The sequence below is a fragment of the Lepidochelys kempii genome, chromosome 15 (assembly GCF_965140265.1).
Source record: "Lepidochelys kempii isolate rLepKem1 chromosome 15, rLepKem1.hap2, whole genome shotgun sequence".
In the NCBI taxonomy this organism is placed as follows: domain Eukaryota; kingdom Metazoa; phylum Chordata; order Testudines; family Cheloniidae; genus Lepidochelys; species Lepidochelys kempii.
The window spans coordinates 11,902,776-11,928,653 of record NC_133270.1 but is presented as its reverse complement, the minus strand read 5'-3'; the positions used below and the strand labels follow the sequence as shown (position 1 = coordinate 11,928,653).

Below are 25,878 nucleotides of genomic sequence, written 5' to 3'. Positions count from 1 at the left end.
ACAGCCCCCAAGGATCATCCCCAACATAAGGGAGATCCATCACAGCATAGAGCTGGCAGAATGGCCCCAAATCACCTATCAGTCCAGAGGTAGAAGAGTCCACAAATAGACAATATATAAAATGATCAAGCCACAAGTTTTATTAGCTTGTCAGTAGGACTTCTTAGAAGAGACAGATGGATGGATTGAATTTGAAAACAAGAACAGCAGACCTATCCAAACCAAAAGAAGGAAGGAACAGAAAGACCCAGATAGGAGCACCACAAAAGGGAAGAAATCTTATTTTTCTTCTTTTGGATTAGAAATAAGGATCACATTTGAGCGACTGAGAATTTGGAATAATGAATAGGAAGGAACCTTTGTGTACTGAATGAAAATGTTATTAGCTGAATCTGGAAATAAACATAAGCAAACTTACCTCATACACTGTCCAGATATTTCTTTCAGCTCGTCCCCCATTTCCTTACACATCCAGAACAGAACAATAAATGTTTTTTCACACTAAGTGTAGTTTAGCATGTAATAGGGTGATATATAAAGTATCAGTCATGAAGTCTCACTGAAAGAAAGAAATTATATCTATTTCTATATATTCAGTACAATTTACAGACAATGCTAGATTTGTAAAGGTAACCACCTGCTCTTATCTCAGAGAAAAATACTAATCTAGTCTGCTGGCTAAAACTCTGATTGTTTTGCAGACCACAGACTATCCCAACTCTCTGGGCATGGATACCCTTCTTACCAGGTGATGATGTGACAGAAACCAGAATAGCTACCTGTTCTGGTGACCACAGAGGATGTGGACATAACATGAAGTTTCCAAAAATACTAATGATCATAAGAATCCTCAAGTTTCAGAGTAACAGCCGTGTTAGTCTGTATTCGCAAAAAGAAAAGGAGTACTTGTGGCACCTTAGAGACTAACCAATTTATTTGAGCATGAGCTGTAGCTCACGAAAGCTCATGCTCAAATAAATTGGTTAGTCTCTAAGGTGCCACAAGTACTCCTTTTCTTTTTGCGAATACAGACTAACACGGCTGTTACTCTGAAACCTCTCCTTACAATGTGTATGATAATCAAGGTGGGCCATTTCCAGCACAAATCCAGGGTTTAACAAGAACGTCGGGGGGGGGTAGGAAAAAACAAGGGGAAATAGGTTACCTTGCATAATGACTTAGCCACTCCCAGTCTCTATTCAAGCCTAAGTTAATTGTATCCAATGCAAATGAATTCCAATTCAGCAGTTTCTCGCTGGATTTGAAGTTTTTTTGTTGTAATATCGCAACTTTCATGTCTGTAATCGCGTGACCAGAGAGATTGAACTGTTCTCCAACTGGTTTATGAATGTTATAATTCTTGACATCTGATTTGTGTCCATTTATTCTTTTACGTAGAGACTGTCCAGTTTGACCAATGTACATGGCAGAGGGGCATTGCTGGCACATGATGGCAGATATCACATTGGTGGATGTGCAGGTGAACGAGCCTCTGATAGTGTGGCTGATGTTATTAGGCCCCGTGATGGTGTCCCCTGAATAGATATGTGGGCACAGTTGGCAACGGGCTTTGTTGCAAGGTTAGGTTCCTGGGTTAGTGGTTCTGTTGTGTGGTATGTGGTTGCTGGTGAGTATTTGCTTCAGGTTGGGGGGCTGTCTGTAGGCAAGGACTGGCCTATCTCCCAAGATTTGTGAGAGTGTTGGGTCATCCTTCAGGATAGGTTGTAGATCCTTAATAATGCACACTCTCACAAATCTTGGGAGACCTGGTCTGAGTAAAGCAATAGTTAATCTGATTTCTCTGATATGAGAGTGCCCGGTTACATAGTATGTGTATGAATGCGAGCATCTGCATGTGTGTTTTAGAGTGGAAGTAGATCTATAAGTGTTGGCATATGGATGGGTAAGTGTCTTTCAGGGACTGGGACTGTGGCATGAGGAAGTTGTTTATGTTCAATGGGTGTGCATTTGACAATACCAGTGTACAGGAAGTACTCCATCTTCCCAAATGAAAGGCAAAGCGTATGATTAGTCTCTCTCTATGGTCCTTTCTACACTAGGGACATTTTTTAAAATGTTTAACTGTTGCTAACACTGAATCAGCTCACCTAGCATTGGCAATGCTGAAAGCCCTAGTGTAGACAGACTGCTGGTGTTTTAAATGCTATATTTAAACTTCTGCTTAGAGCTCTTCTAATTGCAACAGTGGCAGCAGCAGCCACTGGGCCTTCTATGTTAGTGCTCCCAGTGTTGCTGGGAGCTGGTGGAGCTGAACCAATGTCAACAATGGCAGGAAATGTGGAAAGTGTCCCTAGTATAGACAGAGTCTATGATATTTTTTTATAAAGACGCAATGAGGATCTGACATGTTCTAACACACAACTTTAGTGCTCATGCACAATAAGGAACAAGCCTTCTGGCTGGTAGCCAGGCCCTCCCTTATTCCCACCCACAGATGGGATCAGTTTGTAGAAAGGGAAAGGAACACACAAAGCAGCTATAACCAATGGGATGCACAAATCAGCAGGGAAAAGATGGAATGTATTCAAGAGTATGCCGTTTTTAAGGGCCACATCTTCCTCTAAGTCAGTGGTCCCCAAACTGTGGGGCACACCCCTCTAGGAGGGCATGGAGGAAAGTTCAAGGGGACACAGCAGGACCTAGGCCAGCCCCCATGGGCAGGGGAGAGGGAGTGCCAGCCAGCCTCACTCTGCCTCCAGCTCTGCCCCAGCTTTTGGCCCCGGCCTCGGCTCCTGGCCGAGCGACAGCTCTGCCCCCAGCCCTGGCCCCCTTACTCCTGCCCATGCCCCCCCAGAAGCCACAGCCCCACTCCCAGCCCTGGCTCCCAAATGCAACTCCCAGGGTGAGCGTAACGTGAAACGTTTGGGGACCACTGCTCTAAGAACTAACATCTCAAAACAGACAGCAATCCAGCTTAACTAGCTAAGTAATAATCCCTCCCTCATGTAGAAAGAACGAGGAGTACTTGTGGAACCTCAGAGACTAACACATTCATTCATTCATGTAGAGACACTGTAGGAGGCTTTTCCAGAAGAAAGGGGATGTGGCTGGAGCAATGCTGCACTTTGGTTATTCCCTACAGCTAGAAATGTGCCTTGTGGCCAAAACCCCCTGAATCTGTTCTATGCTGTACCGGGGTCCAAACAACCCTCTGGATAGCCATAGGATTGGAAGGAAATAAGAGTGGAAATCATTATTGCATCATCCACTCCCTTGCTCCTCACCTATGTCAGGCATTGCTCCAGTGCTGCTGAGGATCTGGCCTGTAGCCTTTTATTTTATTTAAAGTGAACATAGTATGTTGTATTACACCACCATGGGTTCAGCTCCAGATGCTACAGTTTCAAGCTCAACAGAGTAAAATTGCCTCTGGTGCTTCTCTCAAATTTGGAGTCTCTAGGAACACACAAAGTCCAAGGATAATGACCACAGACACAATCATGAGTACAAAGTACTATCTTTGACAACTATGACAAGCTACATTAAAGCAATAAGTAAAGTTACAATTATCCGTACATATAGAAATCCTACAAAAACCTATGCAATAATTATAACTGTAGTCATAATCATACTCATATCCTCAAAGATATTCTTGGGTCGGATGGACCTCTCACTAATTGATCATCAGTAGAGGGATGGTCCCTGCTGGGGTTTCCCCATGGATATTCCCTTGGGTCTTCCCACTCTTATACAACCAGGGAACCCTCTTTTATATTGTAACTCTGACTAATTCTGTAATTATACATCTAACACCTTATGCATATGCATTAAGGTGTCAACCCTCTTTTCCTTATCTGTTCTTCCACACCCCAGGAATATTGGGGTGCCCCATTTTTCATAGGTTGTTTGTAGTTCCTCTTATTCTCATTAGCATCTACACATAACATGTACTCTGCAGTCAAGACAGACATTCAAAGATGTTACAATCAGGTTTTTCGTCGTCTTGGACAATACATTGCAATCTATTGCAATCCATTTTTCAGTAATCTCATCTGTTTGCACATTTTATGCGGTAACCTTGTGACCTTGCTGGCATAGGGTTATTCCTAGGCCACCCAACTCATATTAAGGATTCTTAAGTCTATGACATAGTCTGGCTAAGCTAAAATCTGACAGGTCTCAGCCTGTAGGCCTTGTGTTTCAGCCATGCTTTACTAACACTATACTTCTATATTCCTACAATTTAAATCTATTTAGCATACATTAATTGTATATGAAAGAGCACATAAATTGACCATAACATCACATAGTTCATTTTATCATCCATTTATCATTGTGTTAATTGGCTATAGCCCCTAAGTCTATCTAAAGAACGGGTGTCGTTTCCAGTCCTGCAAATAATATCCCTTCTAAGAAAGGACGCCCTCTTGGATCTCAACTTCCTATTGTTGGAGACCCCAGGGTATGGCCACTAGTTAAATTGAGGGGATGGAAGGCCATAAGGGTCAAGGAAGTCTCCCTGCTCAAGGCCTAAGGGCTTCTTCTCAACCCCCCTTAATAGAATTCAGGCCTGGCTGGTTTGAGTAAGCTCTTTTGCTCTTAAAACAATGTTGCAGCCGCAGATAATGCCTTATAGTGTAAGGTTTGCTGACACCAAGTTAAAGATAATAGGAGATAGTTACAAGGCCAGACAGAATGTGCTGGTTGTTTAAGTTGCTAGGAATGCTTGTTAAAGGTTGCAGGAAATAAACATTGTTGTAACCCATATAAGGAAGGCAGAGTATTTGTGTAAAGTTTTGATTGGCTAATGTGTAGTGCAGTAGCATTAAGAAATATAAAAGTGTGTGTAATGACCTGCTCTGGTGTGCAGGATTTGAGATTCTATTCTCCCTGTACCTTGTTTGCAGCTGCAAATAAACTTTTCTGCTTCTCCACCCCGTTGTGATTATTGAGTGAAGCACACCGGGTAACGAACCCCTGCTGTTGTTTTGCCTCTCGGCACTGAGTGCCGGTAACACTATCCATTACCATGATGTACCTGTTTCTCTCGAAAAGTACTCTCTCCAAAGAGAGATGGTTTTCATTTGTCAGATGTATTGCCCACTTTCCAGATGACTTCCAGAAGAGACCTATTTTTACGTCAGGACACATATTAAATTAGGCAGTTCACAGTAAACAACAACATTATGTAGAAACAGTAACAAAATTGTGTACAGGAAAACTAAGCCAATTTGGTGGGGCGAGGGGTTGGATGGAGAGGAACCTCCTGAGATTACATCATTTTTGTTTACTAACAACAAAGGGATAAGGCTGCCATATTACCATCATATGGGTTTAAGTAATCCAATTTTCCTCTCTAAACCAAGAGAAGGAAGCTATTGGGCCTTACTGGGAAATAGAAAACAAATTTTCATTAAAGCTTGTACAGATAACAGGGACATAATAGGCTCACTTGTCTTCAAGGTAAAACCACCAACACAGGAATTCGTATCCATTTAACTGGGTCAGGCAGCTCATTAACAGCCTGAAAGCTCAGTACCCGGGAAATTTTTGGCCCGAAATTGATGTGACAGGTCATAACTAGACCTGGCCAATCTTCTCTGTAGCAATACTTGTTTTATTACTTCCATTTGATGTAGTAATTATTATGTATTTAGCTGCATCTTAGAACACAATCACTTGTCCTGGAAAACTTACACCCACAAATTTGTTACACCTAACGTAATAGGCTTCCTGAAATTTGCAAAAGCAAAGCCATCTGGAAGAAGTAAGGGCTATTAAACATATCCCCGAAAGTCCAGAGTACAAACACAAAGACAGCCAAATGAGCTGAGTATTAATAGAACAAGGAAGTTAAGTATTTTGTTGACAGCTTCCTAATATACAAGCCCATAAGATAGGAAGATGTTTAGCCACAAATGCTGAGACAATAGCCTTTGCTAATTTCCCAGTTTAAACTTCTATAACAAGGGAAATGGGTATTCCTAGATAGTGTGCTGCATTTCAAAAGGGTATGTAAAATTTTCAACAAGTTAACGCATCATGCCTTTGTTCACAAATTCTAGTTTATGGGCCAAATCTTGCAGGTCTTTCTCAGGGAAAAATCCCATTAAACCAATGGGAGCCTTGTTTAAATAAGGATGGAAAAAAGAGTTTAAGGTCTGGCAAACATATTGTATTGATGTTTTATCTGAGCAGAAACTAAGTTGGGACTGAAGGAATCAACCCATACTGCAGTGTCATGGTTTGTTCTTTCTGGGCTTAGTCCTGAAATCCTTACTCACCGTTTGCTTAGTCTATACTCAGGCCAGCACTTTCTGGAGTGATGGGCATTTTATCTGAGCAAGGACAGAGCTAAGGTACTGTGGATGTCAGGATTTAACCCGTGAACAGCCCTAGTTTATTGCTTTATGCATTCCAAACACTTTGAGCATCACTTGGAGACCAAGGTTACCTATCCCAGTTATTGCACTATGTAACCTCCTTTAGCCCTGGGGGACAATGGTGAAAAAGAGATTACTTATCTGTACAGTAACTGATGTTCTTCGAGATGTGTAATCCATGTACATATTCCACAGTTGGTGAATGCACATCCAGTGCACACATGTCGGAGAATTTTCTAGTCAGCGATATCTAACGGGACAGCACATGTACCCCTTCCTTTCCTCGTTCACTTCACAAAAGGTACAACAGGCAGAGCTGCCTCATCACAATCAGTTCCTTCACCTCCACAAGAGGCTGACATCAGGACTCTGAAGTAGCCGGGATGGCAGGTAGGCTGTGGAATATGTATACGGACTGCTCATCACAAAGAACAACATCAGTTCCTGTATGACTAAGTGACCTCTTCTTCTCTGAATGTTTCTCTGTGTACATATTCCACAGTTGGTGACTCCCATGCAGTAGTCATCGCTGGGGGCAGGTACAGGGAGTCTCTGTAAATACAGACTGTAACACAGCTCTTCCAAATCTTGCATAGTCCCTGGCTACATTCACCAGCTTGTAGTGCTTCATGAACGTATGACCAGGTCACTGTTTTCCAAATATCCTCAACTGGCAAGTTTGTTGCAGAGGCCACGAAGGTGGAGTGTGCCCTGGTGGAGGCAGCTGTCATTCTGTCGGGCAGCTGCCTACCTGCTATCCAGTTACATGACCTGATGCATTCAGTAATCCAGTTGGATAGTCTTTACGTAGACATGGGCCATCCTTTGAGTCTCTCTGTGTAAGCAAGAAACCACCTGGGAGATTTTTTTTTGAAGGCCTTGTCCAGTCCAGGTAGAATATGGCCCAGTGGATGCCCACCGGGTGCAGCCTCTGCTCCACTCTCCCAGTGTGAGGCTTGGAGAAGAACACAAGCAGGTGGATGACCTTGTTGGTGTGGAATTTGGACACCACCTGGGGAAGAAATCTGGGATGTGATCTCATAGAAACTTCGGAGACTCTTTGGACACTATGAATGACTGTATAACGTGGCTCAGCCATTAGAGCCTGCAGTTCCTGGCCCTCCTGACAGATGTAATTGCCAAGAAAAAGGCCACTTTCATGGCTAGATAGGGCAGTGAGCCCACAGCTAGAGGTGCAGAGGGGACATCCATCAGCTTTGAGAGGATAAGTTTAAAGTCCCACCCTGGGGCCATGTCCCCGACTGGTGGGTACAGTATTGAGATGCCTTTCAGGAACCCCTTTGCCATCAGGTGGGAGAAGACTGAGGACTGGTCACTCGGTGGGTGGATCATGGAAATGGCCACCAGGTGAACCCACAATGAACTCAGAGAGCCCAGAGCTCTTCAGGTGCAGTAAGATCTCCGGTATCCCAGAATGTAAAGGGTATATCTGGTGCTGTTGCACCCAGTGGGTGAACTTCATCCATTTAGAGAGCTAGGTGAACAGAGAGAAATCCTTCCTGCTACTAATAAGGATCTGATGAACGGTTGCTCTCCACTAGCGTCAACCAGTGAGCAGCCATGCTGTCGAGCGGGGGGAGCTTAAGTTCGGGTGCAAGACTGAGCCCTTGTTCCAAACTAGGTAAGGGATCAAGCATAGACAGATTGGCATTACTCCGGAGAGGTCATGGAGATCCCTCAACCACATTTGCCTCAGCCAATCCAGGGATATCAGGATTAATCTGGCTTTCTCTTGCCTGATCTGCCACAGCACTTTGGGGAGCAGGGGAATGACAGGGAATGCATAGAACAGTCTGTTCGTCCATATAAAGAGAAAAGCATCAGAGAGAGAGCTGGGACCGTGTCCCCTCCTGCATGAACAGAAGCGGCAACGCTTGTTTTTCTCCATTGTTCCAAAAAAAGTCCATGTGGGGAACCTCCCTGTCGCTGGACAAAGTCCTGAAGGTATCAGGGTTGGAAGGGACCTCAGGAGGTCATCTAGTCCAACCCCCTGCTCAAAGCAGGGCCAATCCCCCAACTCCCTAAATGACCCCCTCAAGGATTGAACTCACAACCCTGGGTTTAGCAGGCCAATGCTCAAACCACTGAGCTATCCCTCCCCGCTCATGCGTCCACCACTCGTGAGTGTTCCAAAAGTATCTGCTCAGGCCATGTCCCTTCACATTGTCCATCCCCAGGACAGGGACTGCTGTCAGGGTAATGTGCCCTATGGCAATGTCCGAAAGCTGGATGGCCTCCTGGCACAAGAGCTCAGACTTGCTCCCTCCCTGTCTGTTTAAATAGAAGACTGCTGCCATATTGTCCAGCATTACCAAGGAAGGCCAAATATAAACTTTATATGGACCTGTATTCTAGAATATTTATGTGTAAGGCCGTCTCCATAATTGACCACAAGTCCTGAGCCATGACATTGCCCATATGAACTGCTCCCCCGCCGCCCATTTGAACATGGAGGTTTCCGTGATCATGGTTTCTGTGGGCAAATTGGGGCTGTATGGGTCCCCCTTGCAAACAGTGTCTAGTGACTGAGGACTACCAGGGAAGATGCATCGCTCTGCCTAGGTAATGTCTGTCTTTTGTGAACTACCCAAGACAACATCCCTGAAGTCGTCAGAAGCAGAGCCTTGCCTATGGAATAAGAAATGTACATGCCACCATAGGACCCAATAGTCTGAGCCAGGATCTTACTCACATCACTGGCTGGAACTGCAGGCAGAAACAGAAAGATTGTAGGTAAGCAGTTGTCTGCATGCTGAGTGCAGCCCCAATAAACTTTATCTGCCATGTAGGTGTTAACATGGACTTTCTCTCATTCAACAAGAGGCCCAGACACATGTGAACAGCTAGAGAATAGATGTGATGTAGGCCTGGACTCGAGATACTGAGTGGCGCCTGACCAGTCAGTTGTCTAAGTATGGGAACACTTGGACACCTGACTTTCTCAGGCAGGCTGCCACCATTCATAAAAATAAGGGTCCTACAGAGAAAACTACAGGTAAAATACAGTACTGGTAGCGATTGTCATCCAGCACAAACATCAGGAAGTACTTGTGTGCCGGGTGTATCATGATGTGAAAATTTGCATCCTTGAGGTTGAGGGCTGCATACCAGTCCTTCTGGTCTAGGGAGTGATGATGGACACAAGAGAGACCATCTTGAACCTGAGTTTCTTGACACAGGTGTTCAAGGCTCTAAGGTCCAATATTGGTCAAAGTTTCCCAGTCTTCTTGGGAAAAAGGAAATACCTTGAATAGAACCTCCTCTAGACCATCCAAAGAAAAGAGGGGGTGCACTTCTTGTTGAAGCAAGCTCTTGTTGGAAGGGTTCCTGATGAGGGATGGTGAAATTGGGGGGAAGGGAGAGGAACTGAATGGCATAGGCTTTCTGGGCCAAATTCCTAATGGTCTGAGATGATGCTGGACCAAGCCTATTGGATGTAAGCCAGACAGTTGCTGAATGGAAGGAAGGGCAAGGATAGCAGAATTAATAGTGTACCGTCTTCAGGCACTGAATCAGATCTGCTGCCTAGTCAATGCTGAAGCAGGGTGGTGCAACTGAGAGGTAGACCTCCCCTGTGGATTTTATTCTCATGGGCTTCTGCCTATGGCCCAGGGGCTCAGCCAGCCTATACTGGAAGAAAGGCTGCCACTGAGGGTTGGGGACTGAAATGCCTCCTTTTGGAAGCCAGGGCATAGAATGCCAATGATCTGCAGGTGGCCCTCGAATGCTAGAGGGATCTCATTGCTTTGTCAGTCTTCTTGTGGAAGAATGAGCAGCCCTTGAATGGCAGGTCCTCAGTAGTCGCTTGTAACTCTTTCAGTGTGCCTACTGAGGCTAGCAGGGGGAGCTGGATGGTGTGACCACCATTGCCATCACCCTTGGCACAGAGTCTCGGCGTAGGGAGGCCTGACTGGATGGTGGAACCATCAAAGCCACTGGGACCAAGAACCTGCACTGCATTGGGGTGAACATGGGTCCAGAAGTCACACACAGGTCATTGTGCTGAAGGGACACACTGGAGCCAGTGCTGGAGGCAATAGAATGGCTAGCACCAGGGTCAGACTTATACCCAGTACCACACTTGCCAGTGATCTTTCTGATTGCCTTGATACTGAGGAGGCTAAAACAGCCATGGCATGGCTGGACAGGGCCTCTATTGCGGACAGATCTGCTCAGCTGATGTTGGCTCCAAAGTGCTCAGGGAAGTTTTCCTAAGTTTTGAGGCACTCAGTGTCTGACAGCCTGGTACCTTTATTTGGTCTAAAAGCCAGATCCAGGGAGGGTGATTTTTACCTCTTCTCCTTTTAAGACTTAAACTCTGAGACTGATTTGTCCACGCTTCCCAGACAAGGAAGCCGCAGGCCTGAGTGACCCTATGTCTGGTTTTTAAGTTGATGCTGGGACAGATTTCAACTGCCTCTGGTCCCCCACAGATCCAGCCATCTGGAATCTGGGGTCAGAGTCTGCTCTCACCACCTACTCCATGAGGAAAGCCCTCTGGTGCACCTACCTCTAGTGTTGTGTCTGCTTCAAGAAGGACCTGCAGATTTCACTGCCTCACATGACAGGCAGTTCTTAAAGGCTGGGGACTTGCTATGGTCAGTATGGTGGCTGATACCACCAGCGACAGTGGGGAAAGGAGAGGAGGAAATCTAATTTTAAATGTCTAAGGTATTAAAACAAACTAATATAAAAATGTTTCCAATTGTCTAATTCTTTCCTTCACCCTTTTTTTTTTTTTTTTTGGTATTATATTCTAAAGGTTCTTCTAGAAATCCTGGCCCTGATCATCCTCCGACTTACACTGACTTTACACTAACATGACTGCACTGACTTCAGCTGAAAGAAAAGGAGTACTTGTGGCACCTTAGAGACTAACCAATTTATTTGAGCATGAGCTTTCGTGAGCTACAGCTCACTTCATCAGTTGCATCCGATGAAGTGAGCTGTAGCTCACGAAAGCTCATGCTCAAATAAATTGGTTAGTCTCTAAGGTGCCACAAGTACTCCTTTTCTTTTTGCGAATACAGACTAACACGGCTGTTACTCTGAGACTTCAGCTGAGTTACTCCTGATTTATAACATACGTGGAGAATCAAGCATTCAATACATTACTGATGTGAGAGGAAGAAAGCACACAAAGGCCCCGCTCCCATTTGCTCTATCCCAGACTTAGAGCTAAATGACTTGTAATTTCCCTTTTCACCCTTTCATTCCCCAGGCACACTGTTTCCATTAGCTGGAAGGGTGCAAGACTATTTCATTAGGGTTTTCACAGCACTAAGAGAAAGAATGTTTACAACCATATTTATTTCTTATAAATTATGCTTTTGGAGTTTAATAGCTCATGTTTCCTTGGCAACACTTCATTTGCTGTTTCAATAAATTTTGCATGTGTGTTGGGTAAATCCCAGTTGACAAGGTTAGGGTACATTCGGCACCCAGAGAAGTGGTTCATACTTTGGCCAGCTGAGGGCCACACTGGCAACTTGGCAAGGGGAACAAGAGCCTCATCTAAATTTTTATAAATGGTGCAGATCCCTTTATCTTTAACATAGTGAAGGAGAATGTGTGGACCATCAGTCCCAGCATGCAATGCTCTCTCTTCATCAGAGCTAAACACTGTAGTGTAGAACTCCATGGATCTGATCCTTATCTCACTAGCATTGTTTTTGTAATTCCAAAGACATCCTGATATACCCTGTACTGGGTGAAAGCAGAACCAAGTCCCATGAGTCAAATTTGCACTTTAGCCTACTGTGACCTACGGAGAAAAATCAAGCCTTCTAACCTTACTTAATTTCACTCCTTAGACCTCCTTGTTACTAGTGAACAAGCAAAGGCCTTCCTTGAACAAGATGTTTCTTCAAATTCTGAAAAGCTCATACGGCCTTAGCCTGCATTAATTTAAGTCAAAGGCAAAACACCATAGAGGTCATTGTCAGGCTAATGAAGCATAAGCCTTGGCACAATCATCTGCAGTGTGCCTCTTCAGTGCCTCACCTTTCTGTTTAGCAACAAAGATACAGATACTGAAAAGCTGAGAGGAGACACAGAATCAGGAGTCTGTGTGGGTGTCAGCAACATACCTCTGCTCCCAGTCTGCCCTGTGAATTTTCCTCAACCCTTCTTTGGAAGGGACCAAACTTAAAAGTGAGAGAAGAGTTTAGTTTCCATGTACTTATGTTCCATGGCATCCCTGCGGACTGTTTATGGGGCCACCAGTTGTCATGATGGTGGTTTAAATGATGGTAGATGAAGGCTGGTGATTGTTTTAGGAATATGGACAGCTACACCTGTCTACCAGAAACTGAACTGAGGCTACCCAATTACCTCACATACAATTTATAAACAATTAATCAGCCATCAAATCACTACCAGCATGGACTGGATTTGACTTAGAGAGTTGAAATGCTACTGCAGAGGTAGAAGACACTTTGAGCCATCCAGGTCCCTTTGTTTCTGTTACGTGTTCCAAAGAACACTGTTTCCATGTGCAGTACACCCATCCTAATATAGCATTCTTCCCCTTCATAAGCCCACTACAACACTTCACTAGAACAACAGGTGTGGGGGTAAGGGTGTTCCTTTCTATCTGAGCTGGCTATGTTGCTCTCATACACGAACACAATATCCCTAATATTTTGTTCACTGCAAGGAAAATCATGTAGTTAATCCATCAGAATGACCCCATGAGCATCTTCTGTCTGAAGATATCGGAACTATATAGACACTTGGAAATAAATCTGAGAATGATGTAAAAAAAAAAAAAGACTAAACTTGCAGATGGAGAAAGTAGCAAACAAGTTTTGTATGAAATGGAGCTGGAGGCGGGCAGGTAACACTGAAAAAGTCACAGATGTGTGTCATGTTCCTGGGAATAAGTAATCTAATTAAGGGCAGATAAATGCTGAAAAGATAGTTTAGTGGACTTTAACCTCCATATCACAGCACAAAAGAAGACGTGGTAAGATGAGGCCCTGAAACATAAACCCTTGTATCAGAGGCCCGGTATGAGACCTAAAGCCTGAACTAAAGTAATGGTCAAGACTTTGCTGACATAAAGCAAAGTTAAACTGTGAGCCAGAGGCAGGCTCTACTCACAGAAGTTGGCAAGAAGGTTGACGTTGCAATTATACACTGTCATAAAGATACAGCTAAGGGTAGCATAAAATCCCTCCTTTACCTGTAAAGGGTTAAGAAGCTCAGATAACCTGGTTGGCACCTGACCAAAAGGACCAATAAGGGGAGAAGATACTTTCAAATCTGTGGGGGAAAGTTTTTGTTGGGTGTTTCTTTGTGTTCTCTCTGGGTCAGCGAGGAACTAGGGCAGGGAAAATACATCTCCTAAACCCATACCTGAACTAAGCACCTAAGATTACAAATTGTAAGTAAAAGGAAGGAAATGAGTTAGATTATCTTTTGTTTTAGCTTGTGAATTTTCCTTAGGCTAAGAGGGAGGTTTATTCCTGGGTCTTTTTGTAAGTTTAAAGTTTTGCCTAGAGGGGAATCCTCTGTGTTTTGAATCTGATTACCCTGTAAAATTACCTTCCATCCTGATTTTACAGAGGTGCTTCTTTTACCTTTTCTTTATAATAAAGTTCTCCTTTTAAGAACCTAACTGGGGTTTTTAGTGTCCTAAAAACCCAAGTATCTGGTCTGTGCTCACCTTGTTTACTCTCAAGCCTCCCCAGGAAAGGAGGTGAAGGGCTTTGGGGGATATTTTGGGGAAACAGGAACTCCAAGTGGTCCTTTTCCTAAATCTTTGTCTAACTCACTTGGTGGTGGCAGCGATACCGTTCCAAGGACAAGGAAGAATTTGTGCCTTTGGGAAGTTTTTAACCTAAGCGGGTAGAGATAAGCTTAGGGGGTCTTTCATGCAGGTCCCCACATCTGTACCCTAGAGTTCAGAGTGGGGAGGGAACCCTGACATACACATACCTAAAAGGTACTAAGCACTAGTGCCAGGATGGTACTAGAACATTCCGGTATGAACACATTCCACACAGATAACAAGGAACATGCTCACTCCTTCTAAAGATAGCATTAAAAGGGTAACATGCTGTACAGAGTTGTTTTGTTCAAACCAACATGTACAAGGTGAGAGGCAGCATCCTAACACGTAGAGGGGTTGCACCTCTATACGTTGGGAGTGATGTGTAAATTGGTCAGTCTCTAAGGTGCCACTAGTACTCCTTTTCTTTTTGTTTGTATCTGTGTATAAAAGCGTAGCCCTGAAGAGTTGTCTTTGTCTGGCCTAGGGGGTAGTGATAAGTACCACCACTGACTGACTGAGTCCACTGTCAGGGGCACATATCCATAGTATGTCCTGTAGAGTCTGCGGGAAACTATTACTGTGTTTTGTTTGACAATAAACCTGGCCGGGTGCCTTAATACCTTATCGGAGTCTGCGGTCATTGGGGGTTCTCTCAGGGTCTGCTGTGTCAGCTATCTGCGCAGAGCCAGGGCAGCACACAGAGGGAACACATGCACGCAGCCAACTGTTATCAACGTTGAACAGAGCAGAGCATCACACTGGTGACGTCTGGCAACAGAAGACAAGTGTTGGAACAGGGAGTCTTTCATGCAAGGTGCCAGATAATTAGATCATTTATACTCTCATACTGTAGTTCAAATGGTGTCATTTGATATAACAAGGTATATGAAATATTAAATGAGTGCTGACACATGCCCTGTAGAAACCTGAATAGCAGTTACAGACAGCATTCTACACAGTACCCAAAGTTAACCAAAACAGCCAGGAGCTCTGCCCCAATTCTGGGCTCAGTGGGAGCTCTGAGGAGCTGACTCACAGCACTGCTAATTGGTACTAAAACTTAGCCTATACTTTCTAGGCTTGTTTTCACTAGAAAATTTGGCCACATTTGAGGACTCTCATTAACGAGCCTGAAGTTAAACCCGACTTAACGGTCAGCATAGACTAGGGCTGTTGGGTTTCAACTCATGCCAGCAGGTTATGGGTAAACCTTACTGAAACCAGCATTACCTATGACCACCTGACCGCAGTTAGCTACACATGACTTGTCCCGATCTACACTGACTGCAAAGTTATGTTCTACATCATAGTAGTTAAAGCAGCTACTCATGTTTGTGTGCTAAATTGACCTAATTTTCTAGTGAAGAAAAGTCCCCCTCAGTTAGCTGTGGGCTCTTGATTAGGTTTGATTGTGACACAGAGCTGTGGAGGGGCAGGTTCTTGATGACCCTATTGAGGTTGTGTATGTGAATAAATTGTCTAGACTATTTTGTGCTGAGTGCAGGTTATATCTCCTCCCTCCAGCCCACCTCACCCCCAAATACCCCAGAATTAATACTCTGAATAGTGCTTTTCAGTAGGGTCCAAGCAAAAATGGAGAATTACCTCTTGCAAAAAAAGGATGCATCTCTTTTGCGGATGGGGAGGTTATTAGGCTCTTTAATCCTAAAATATGAAGTATGGCCTTCGGTACAGCCAGGATTGGGGAAGGGATACTACACTCACCAACCTATCATGGGTACGGGCAGAGGCTCTCATACCTCTGACAATTCCACATCTATTGGGCTCTACCTATTACAAGCAATTAGTATCCTTCTTCCTGTAATATATACTACTAGATGTATTTGAACAGAATTAACTAGATCCACATGATTCAGTCCTTTATTACTTGCTGAATCCATAGTGCGTGCAGCCTGTTTTTCTGTTAGAGAGAAATGGAAGATGTGAAGGGTTCATATGGCAAAAGCATTCTGTGGGGCTTTTCAGATAGCTACAATGCTAAGCCTTATCTTGTTTACAGAACTCCATACAAGTCATTTGCAGCCACCTCACCCAATTTTGGCAGAGGTAGAATATATACTCAATAAAAGCAGCAAAGAGTCCTGTGGCACCTTATATAGACTAACAGACATATTGGAGCATAAGCTTTCGTGAATACTCACTTCGTCGGATGCACGTAGTGGAAATTTCCAGAGGCAGGTATAAATATGCAAGCAAGAATTAGGCTAGGGATAACGAGGTTAGTTCAATCATGGAGGATGAGGCCCTCTTCCAGCAGTTGAGGTGTGAACACCAAGGGAGGAGAAACTGCTTTTGTAGTTGGCTAGCCATTCACAATCTTTGTTTAATCCTGAGCCGATGTTAACATCAATGTTATAGTTGACATAACTAGGCTAGATTTGAGAATCACTTCTAGTCCCTCATTGTCTTTTGGCAAAGGATTGATTCTTGAAGAGGCCAGGTACAGCCATCTCCACTGTCTTCTAGACACACACTTGTCCCTGCTCAGAACAGTATGGGAATAGAATTGGACATTAACATCTTGGAGGGCCACTGTGATGAGGCTGAATGTCAGACACCCCACTTCTGACCTCCCAGGTTAGGCTCATATAACAAAACTTATTCTGACAGTACCCCAGCCAAAATACATGGAGTGGGAACCAAAGATGCCCTGTTGTCTGTTAAAGATGTCAAGCATCTGTACTTCTTTGGTACATCTGCTGTGAGAATGCCTTTTGGTAAGAGTGCTCAGGAACATGTGCACAAGAATCAAGCTCATGCTCAAAGTGACTTCTGCCCTCTCTTACTCTATTTTTGCTGGCAGCAATGTTTAAATCGCTTAGATTCAGATTCTGTCAACAGATGGTTCCTCAGAGCCTCCTCTGTAAGCAGAAGACTAGATTCTTAACATTGGAAGGTGACAACAGCTCCAAGATCAAAAGAATGGGAAAATGAAACAAAGAAAAATGGCAGTTTTGGAGACAGCCACTATTAAAGCCTGGACAGTCTCAAATTAAAAACAAATAGTTTATACTTTGGGACTTTTTCCTCAAGAATTGCTTCTGGTGCAACAGAACTGTAAAACTTAACTAGGTTTGTCTGTGCTATGCTATAGACATCTGACTGATCACCTTTTCTTTTTCCTCAAATAGCAGTCCATGGACCCTTTCTTCTCTTCGTTCTTCAGCTTGCTCCCTCTCAAACTTCACTGACTTTTCTCCAGAGAGGGAAACTCTGCTTTGCCATTGTCACTCTGTAATCTATGCTTATCTGTTTGGCTTGGTTATCTGAAACAATCAGAAACTTTAGTCAGAGAAAAAAGGTGTTTAACTGTTGCATTTGAACAAGAGCAACAGTGTAAAGATTATAAAATGAATGGAAACCAGATCTGAGAGACAGGTGGAAAGAAAGGGGATAGAACTTAATAAATATAACAAAACAATTAGCATGGGGAACCTCCTGTATTCAAGGTTAACTGAATAGAATAGGTGTGAGTAAATGCAACCTGTACTGAAACAATAGAGGGAGCTTAGGTGAGGAAAAGGAAGAAGAAAAGAAAGCAGAGCTGTTCCAAATGGCGAGTTTGTTTAAATGAAGAACCTGTTTAATCTCTTTCACCACACAAACACAAGGAGCCTGATGGATGCAATCAAGATTGCTGTTATTGTGTCATAACAAGCCTCGCTGAACATCAAACATCAGATCAAATTCATCCATGTCACTAATCCTTTGGCTTCAGTGGAAGTACACCAGGAATCAATCTGGTGCATTAGACTACAGCATGATCAATGTAAAACTCGATCAGCAAGTTTCAACTGTGAGTGCAGCCCCTTTGAAGCTTGCAGACTGCGGCATCAGTCACAAAGGTTCAACAGGGAACTCCATGTGCATTAAATCAGCCTCTCACAGTTCTGCAGAGGGGCCAGAGCACAGAAAGTTTCCAGTGAAAACAGCACTGATATTGCAGAGGAGTTTCACCAGATGGATTCATAAATAATCAGCTGCAATGTTCAGTCCCCATCTTTCCAGGATCCATGAGTAGTTTGATTTCCTGACAGACTCCACACACTGGGTGCATCAGATCATTTGTCTCCTACCTTTCTTTTTCTGAAGTAGGCAGTTTGCTCCTATTGTTTATGGAGCACAACACTGTGCTTAGTACTCTACAAACATATCAGGAGGCATAGTCCTTGCCCCCCGAAAGCTGACTTTGTAAACTTCTTTAACAATTACTTTCACCTACCATTATAATATCAGATACCATGATTAAAATATTCCAAATCAATTCCATTCAGTAGACAGAGAACTGGTCTGGTCCAGGGTATTGGGAGTCGGAAAGCCTGAAGCCTATACCTGACTGTATCACTAATTCACTATATGAACATGGGCAAATGACTTGACTTCTGCACCTTTGTTTCCTCAATTGTAGAAGAGGGATAATGATGCTAACCCTCCTTTGTAAGGCACTTTGCACTCTATATTATTAGATACTAAATTAATCTATATATTGATGACTCTTATGGCTTTTAAAAATCATCCATATAAATATATCAGAGCCTTTCCTGTCCATTGCAAGGCAAACACCTTGCCTTCTTGCATCCTTTCCCCTTTGTGGGTACAACAACTCCCACGAAGCATATTCATCTCACTCTCTTTTTCTGCAAAAAGAAAAGGAGTACCTATTATCCACTATCACCATTTTACCAGGAGATGAGCAGGTCTTGCATTTGCACTTCATGAGGAGGCCAGCCATGGGTTACTGTAACTTCTTCACTGTCATCTTGTCTGGATTCCTCTCCTCCTGTCTCTACATGAGATAAATGAAGACATTAATCTCCTTGGCCCACAGCAGCTTTTTAACTGGCCTCTGTCCTGCGAGCTCCCCTGCCCAACTCCAGAACACTACCTGAGCAGGCTGCACATTCACCTACTGTTCCATCTCTGAACACCCCCCCAGAGCCTCTCTTTATGGATATTTCTAAACTGCAGTCATGAAGTATAACATACCAAGTTAGTTTAAATCTGTCTCTTGCTGAGGCTCTGGCTGAAACCTGCTCCTCTATGCACACCCTATTCATGGCCCCACTAAGTCACGAGACTCTCTCATCAACCTCCTCTCTGCACTGGCCAAAATGGCCATCTACTAATGAAGGAGGATTTAGAGGCTCTCTAACTTGTCTTTGACTGTTGGGCCTTTTTCCATTCCCTGGCCATTTCATGCATCTGGGCAGAGACTCCTCTGGGTAATATTCACTGTCTCCTTGGACTCCTTCATGGAGCAGTGGATATTTTTGGGGATACTGAGCAGTGAATCTCAATCTGCTTCCCCTGTTTCACACCTTTGACCCGACTCCCATTCCCATTTCATGATCTGTTGTCCGTTCAGTTTATTCCTGGCTCCGTGGCCCCTCTCCACATCCTTCCAGGATTTCAGATAGGCTAGCACCTTTCATGATCACTAAATTCACTTACATTGGGGATTATCCCTGCTGACTGTCAGACATTTCCTTCCAGCCCCACACTGTTAGCATACGGTAAGTCAGTTACAGCCCTTCCACCCCAGAGATTGCTGCATTTAAGTATGTATGCATACAGTTCTAAAGCATTTGGAATCCTTATAGATGAATTAACACTCTGGAAATGTAAATTATATTCATACCATATCTGAACAAAGGATATATTTCCAAACCAAATCTTTTAAATATCCAGATTCAGACTTGGCAAACAGTTATACAAACATCTTTCAAATTTAAAACAGTGTGGCACCTACAGAGCAGTTTCTGTGCCAGTCACTTAAGATGCCCGAAGAACTATCCTTGATTTTATTACTAGCATAAGACTTCAGATCTCATCTACAGAGCACAGTACAGACTCCATGTAAAAACAAACTACTCCACTAGGTGGTAGTATTGCCCAGTAAAAGCTGAGTTGCCCTATGCACAGAAAGAAAAGGAGTACTTGTGGCACCTTAGAGACTAACCAATTTATTTGAGCATAAGCTTTCTAAGGTGCCACAAGTACTCCTTTTCTTTTTGCGAATACAGACTAACATGGCTGCTACTCTGAAAACTGCACACAGAGCTAGCTATCTGCTCAGCATTGCTGCATGCCACTTCTCCCGCTCCTAACCCCCTCCCCTCAGGGTTTTACTGACCCCTGGTCCCTTGTGCTTCTTAATTGCTAGAAAGCAGTGTAATCCCTTATTAGTCTGACATCTCTGGTTATTAGTATCAGATTGTTATTGAGGGGCTGGCTGTCCTGTACCCATTAACAAAAAGAGGACATAGGGAGGAGGGAGACGAGGGATGCAAAGCTGAGCAATAAATCAGGCCTATCTAGAAACTCTACAGAATTCTTTATTATTAGTGATATTGAAATGGAATTACCTCAGCCAGTGAGGAAAGCTGTGCAATTATAGACCCACATCTCCCAATTATGCAAGTCCCTGAAGTCTGATTGGCTGAAGGGGACTGATTTGCATATTGATTGTAAGGTTATTTCTCAACATCCCAATAGGCAAATAGTTCTACTCTTATTGCCTGATGACAATGACCAAGCCAATGAACCTCAAATCCTACCCCAATCACAAGTTTCTATACTACACCTTTCATATCAGGAACCCTGGAATCCTACACAAATCTCAGGGGTTGCAAAATTCTCTTGTTTTGCCTCTCAGATCAGGATTGCCACCAGTGCCCAATGATTTCTCTAATTAATTTCCTGTTCCCAGCTCAAAATGCAATAAAAGTTGTGTGATTTCAGGTTTTTAGCCTAGCACATGAGTTCTCAGCCTAAGGGTCATGACTCAGCCTCTCTGTACAGCTAGATGAGAGGAGGTATCCCAAATCTATGCGGGGAAGGATCCCAAAATGTTTTCCCGATGAAACACACTGTGGTATGAAAAAAAATTGAGAATCAATGGCCTGGAGAGATACTGGAAGATAGACACAAGGCTTCAGGGTTCTCTTTATCAGGACACACAAAAATGCATGCACTTCACTTGTACTTCATTTCTTCTTGTTCACCATATCTGAGGGAGTTTGGTAACTGATTATTTTGGTAGTTATTTAATTGAGATAAACCCTGTGTCTTTATCAAGACCCTCTCCTCTGTTCCTTTTGAGGCTGCGGCTATATGGAACAGGAGATCTGAGTTGCATATACGTATCCTGGCTCCATAGCAGATGCAGAGAAGACAGAAATTATGCTTATTAGCTAATGCTTCTGGCAGATTTCTGCAGCTGCTTAATGCCACTGAAATGCAGTAGCTTGCAAGCTAGTTTCTAACAGAGCTCTGGAAAATTTGCAGACATTAAGTACAGAGACTATTTGTTCTGCTGTTGAGTAGAGTTAGTTACTCCCATGACTGCATGGGGAACAAGAAATTCTTTTGAAATACACAGAGTCTAGAGAAGCAGCTTTCATAACAGTGTATTCATCCACAGGGTTACCGCAGGCAAAACATACGCACTGCTATACCAGAGGTACTCGCATGTACGTTCATACACACACACCTGCCACGTGATGCCATTCCTACCACACAGCTACATTCCCACACATCCCTACGCACATTCAAGTGCATCAGACACTGTCCTACATGAAATCTCACACACCTCTGCATTTATTCAAATGTACATGCACATAAGCGCACACCCCTACAAACACTCCTACACATATACACATTCACGCAAACTCAAGCCAAAGGCACCAGATCTTTTTATGTCCATTAATGTTAGAATTGAAGTCCTTACCCGAAGGACATGGTCCAAGGTTTTCCCAACAAGCTATATATGGTCAATATTGGAAGAAGATCCATTCTAACAGAACATTCAAACAGCATTCTGAGTCACATGCAATTTTGGAGCAACAGGCTCAAGCCACCCATTTTACCTGGACACATCATCCATCTCCCTCCCCATCTATTCATGTCTCCAGCATTAGCAGTTTTGTTTTGTGAGACAATGGGTCAGCTTCTCAGGCTTTATAAGGCATTTCTGTCTAATGGAGCAAAAACTGGTTTACATGCCCATCTGAAAAGGGCAGAGAGAAATCCTCAGATGGCATATAGTTTATTCCTTGCCACTTCCCCTGCATAGCCTTTGGCACAGGGGTAATGCTGGAGTGGACTGTACTCCAGTGATTCCTCAGGTGCCATAACAAGTCCCTGTATACTATTGCAGGTAGCTGTACATTATTTACTGCATTTATTGAGGCTGCTCTAAATTATTTTGGGGGCCAGGCAGATCCAAAGATGGCGAAGCACAAAGTCACCTTTCCTAGCCCCCCAAGTCTTGCACCAAGCACAGCTACACCAGACCCAAAGACTGAAGCCAATGTTACCATTGCAGGACAGTATCAACTTAAACATATTTCCTACTTCAGCACAATCATTTATTGGCTGGGTAAATCTATATAATCTATCTAATTTATGTATTTATAATATGGCCATTTATATATCTGAGTGCCTCCCAAACTGCAATGCATTTATCCTCAATTCTTCTGTGTGGTAGAGCAGTTCCACTGTCCCTATTTTACAGATAGAGGAACTGAGGCACACAGAGACTAAGTGACTTTCAAAAAGTCACAGAGGGTGTTATTGGCAGAACAGGAGAATTGAATCCAGGTCTCTGACTAGCACCCCAAGCACTGGACAATTCTTCTTCTTTGTCTTTGGGTCAGATGAAATCTTACTTTCTATTTTTGGTCATTTGTTTCTGCAGGAAAGTTCATCTCAGATGCTATATGGGTTGGTCAGTAGATCCCTAGGTTTTTACACACTGTCCTGCTGGGCTGATTAAGGCAGAAGCCAGGTAGGTTGCCTGAGATAACGCAGTGCTTCAGTGCTTCATCCAGGATATCAGAACCCTCCTCTCTCCTTCAAACCTTTTCCCCAGTTACTTGACTATATTGCATTTTAAAGTTGTGAACTCCTGCAACCTGATTCTGCTTGCTTCACCTTTGTGGTATCTTCCGGAAGGGATTTCACCTAGGGCTGGCCATTATTGACCTATAATGGCTGAATCTTCTTTTTTGTTAACATGTTTCACCTTTCAGGTTAGACATTTTGTGGAGCTGCTGGAATTACTAAGGTATGTTCCCATCATCAGTGATAGACTGGAAACAGGAATGGGGGAGGCAGAAGGGGGGGGAAACTCAGATTGCTGGTTGAGGTACAGAACTATATCCCCCTCAGCCGCATGAAGCTCACGCATGTAACATACCATAGACGTCTGTGTGGTCAATGACTGTGCTGGATTATTCATCATGGAAATGAGAGGAACCTGACAGTAAAAGAGGATGGACAGAGCAATAAAGAAAAGAACCCATGCCACCAGGGAACACAACTGGACTATGGCTTATTCTGCTTTTATTATGGCCAAATGCTGCCTATGGTGGCAGGCACATTAGGAAATATATGAGAGAGATCAGATAGATAAGAACACAGATAAGCTGAGACTTAGTTGAGCATTCTATATCAAGATAAACTGAAAACTGAGATTTTTGAATCTTTGGCGGCTTCTTTTTCATTCCCCCACCACACACACCATTCTCCCTCCTCCTTAATGGGAACATTTCCTGATGTGGGTCACATGACAGCCCCTGTTCCCCACCACAATCACCCTAGCAACGGTCTCCAGTACAATGACATCACGCCATCTCCTAGGTAACAGTTCCTAGTACAATGACATCATGACATCACCATAGTGATGCTCCATGAGGCCAGGGAGAAAATATTTTAAGTGGGTGGATTGTGGGAAAGAAAACAGAAAGAGGATTCTGTTGGGGGAAGCTGGATAAAAGATACCTAGGGAATGAAAGATAAAGCATGAAACTGGTGAGGAGAAAGAGGAGAGGGGGATGGGAAATGGAGTGGAAGGTATGGGGGAGGAGGAATCTTAGAACACTTTATGTAAAAAAACAATAAAGACACTCTGATCTACCTTAACCGATAAATTATTTAGGTCAGACTGTGGCTTGAGATATTGGAGCAGAGTGAGGAGGGGCCACACAGCAAGCAGGAGTCTCTACCGGAATTGCCAGAATTCCTCCAGGAAAGCGCTGACTGGAATGAGAGTGTAATCACCCAGAGTGCAGCAAGTCCAGCAGAGGAAGGGCTGTGTCACAGTCCTACCCTTGACCATCCCCACTGGGGAGCTAGTGTAGCAGTGACATTAACCTGGCAGCATTCATACTCCTGTGCAGGGCAACAGAGTGAAGGCTCAGTTGTTGTCCTCTCTCTGCCCTTTGTGGATCCACACAGGACCAGCCACAATCTGGCCAATTATTGCTAAAAATGTCCTGTTTCCATTGACCAGAATGGTCAGACCTCCACAGAGAGGGGAATCAAGAGGTCAGTTGTGCCTCTTTCCTCTTCCCTACCTTTCTAGATCTTTCCCCCCTGCTTACATACTTTCAAATGTTTGGGTTTGTTGAAAGTTTAACCTTCGTTCTGAATTAGTTTGCTTATTAATTCTGGACAGTCTCAGGTAGTGGGTAATACTGACAGCAGCCTCTGTCAGAAAAACAGAAAAACAACAATAAAACATTTGTTTCTTAGTTCTGGGCTGACTTGGTGTTGTGTTGCTGTTGCACTGTGTTATAACATCACAACATGATGCAATAATATGGCACTGCAACAAATTACAACATTTTGGATATTCATGTTCTGAAAAATAACCTCATCATGGAAGCTAATGAATTAAAGAAAAGATCCATTTATCCCCTCAAGCTTCTGAGAAAACAGTAGATCCTACCTGTTTTTCAACCTAGTGAGTAGACACTGTGATAAAAGCCATGGGTTAAGAATGAGTGTGTGCACATAACCTTGCCTTCAGTGCTATTGTTATCTCATGACTTGAGGAAAATCCCAACTCAATTTCACACACACACACACACCCACCCACCCACAAGGTTTCTGTTCAGCTACATGCCCTGAAGACGCCTCCTCCACCTTTCCTTCCCACAAGAGGGCTTAACAAAGGACAAGAAAACTACCAAACAAATTTGCAATGTGATAACGTGACTGACTTCTTTGACCAAAAGGGACAGAGTTCATTTCTGATCATTAGAGAAACTCAAGTCACAGAATTCAGATTTCAACTACCACCAAAGTTCAGGACTTTTGGGATCAGGCTTTGGGTTTGGATTTCAAACGTGCCCAATCAGAGAGGGGGGTGGGGAGGCGGAGATGGGGTTAGAAACAGGTTTTGGTTCAGGCCTAATTCTCAGATAAGCAGAATGGAAAGGTCAGTGCTACTGGAACTTGTGAAAATGTCTATACATTTCAACTGAAAGGAAGATGGGGGGTTGGGGCTAAGTATATCAGATGTTTTGTAGCAATAATCAGTAACTAAACAATCTCACATCAGGTACTCCTGCACCAGACCATTATTATTTGATTTGCAGCAGTGCTTTTAACATACTAGTCACTTTGAAACACACACACACACAGTCAAGTATAGTATAGCCTGGCTCCTATGAGTAGGGCATTTTGAGATACAGCCCTACTGCAGTAATTCCCACAAGAGTCTCATTGCAAAACTCTGCAGTCATCAGGCTGGAAATATTCCAGGCACTTAATCACAGGCAGGGTGAGAGTGGAGAGAAAGAAAATCTCAGGGAGATAGCAGCAGCACAAGGATAGATATGGGGAATGAGGGAGAAAAACAAGAAAAGGAGATGGGGAGAGGAAAGGGAGAAAGAAAGTCTCACATACTGTTGACCAAAAATAAACACC

At 43.6% G+C, this 25,878-nt stretch overlaps 1 protein-coding gene across 3 annotated transcripts in view; it reads right to left on the bottom strand.

Moving 5' to 3' along the window:
- Positions 1-25,878, bottom strand: part of LOC140898814 (sodium/glucose cotransporter 1) — an 84,677-nt gene that overhangs the window by 51,948 nt on the left and 6,851 nt on the right. The window contains exon 1 of one of the 3 annotated variants that reach the window (XM_073313266.1): positions 419-525. The exons of the other annotated variants lie outside the window; for them this stretch is intronic. The gene's annotated coding sequence lies outside the window, so the exon portion shown is untranslated. Of the gene's footprint in view, positions 1-418; positions 526-25,878 lie in introns of those variants that run through there. 3 annotated transcript variants of the gene reach the window in all.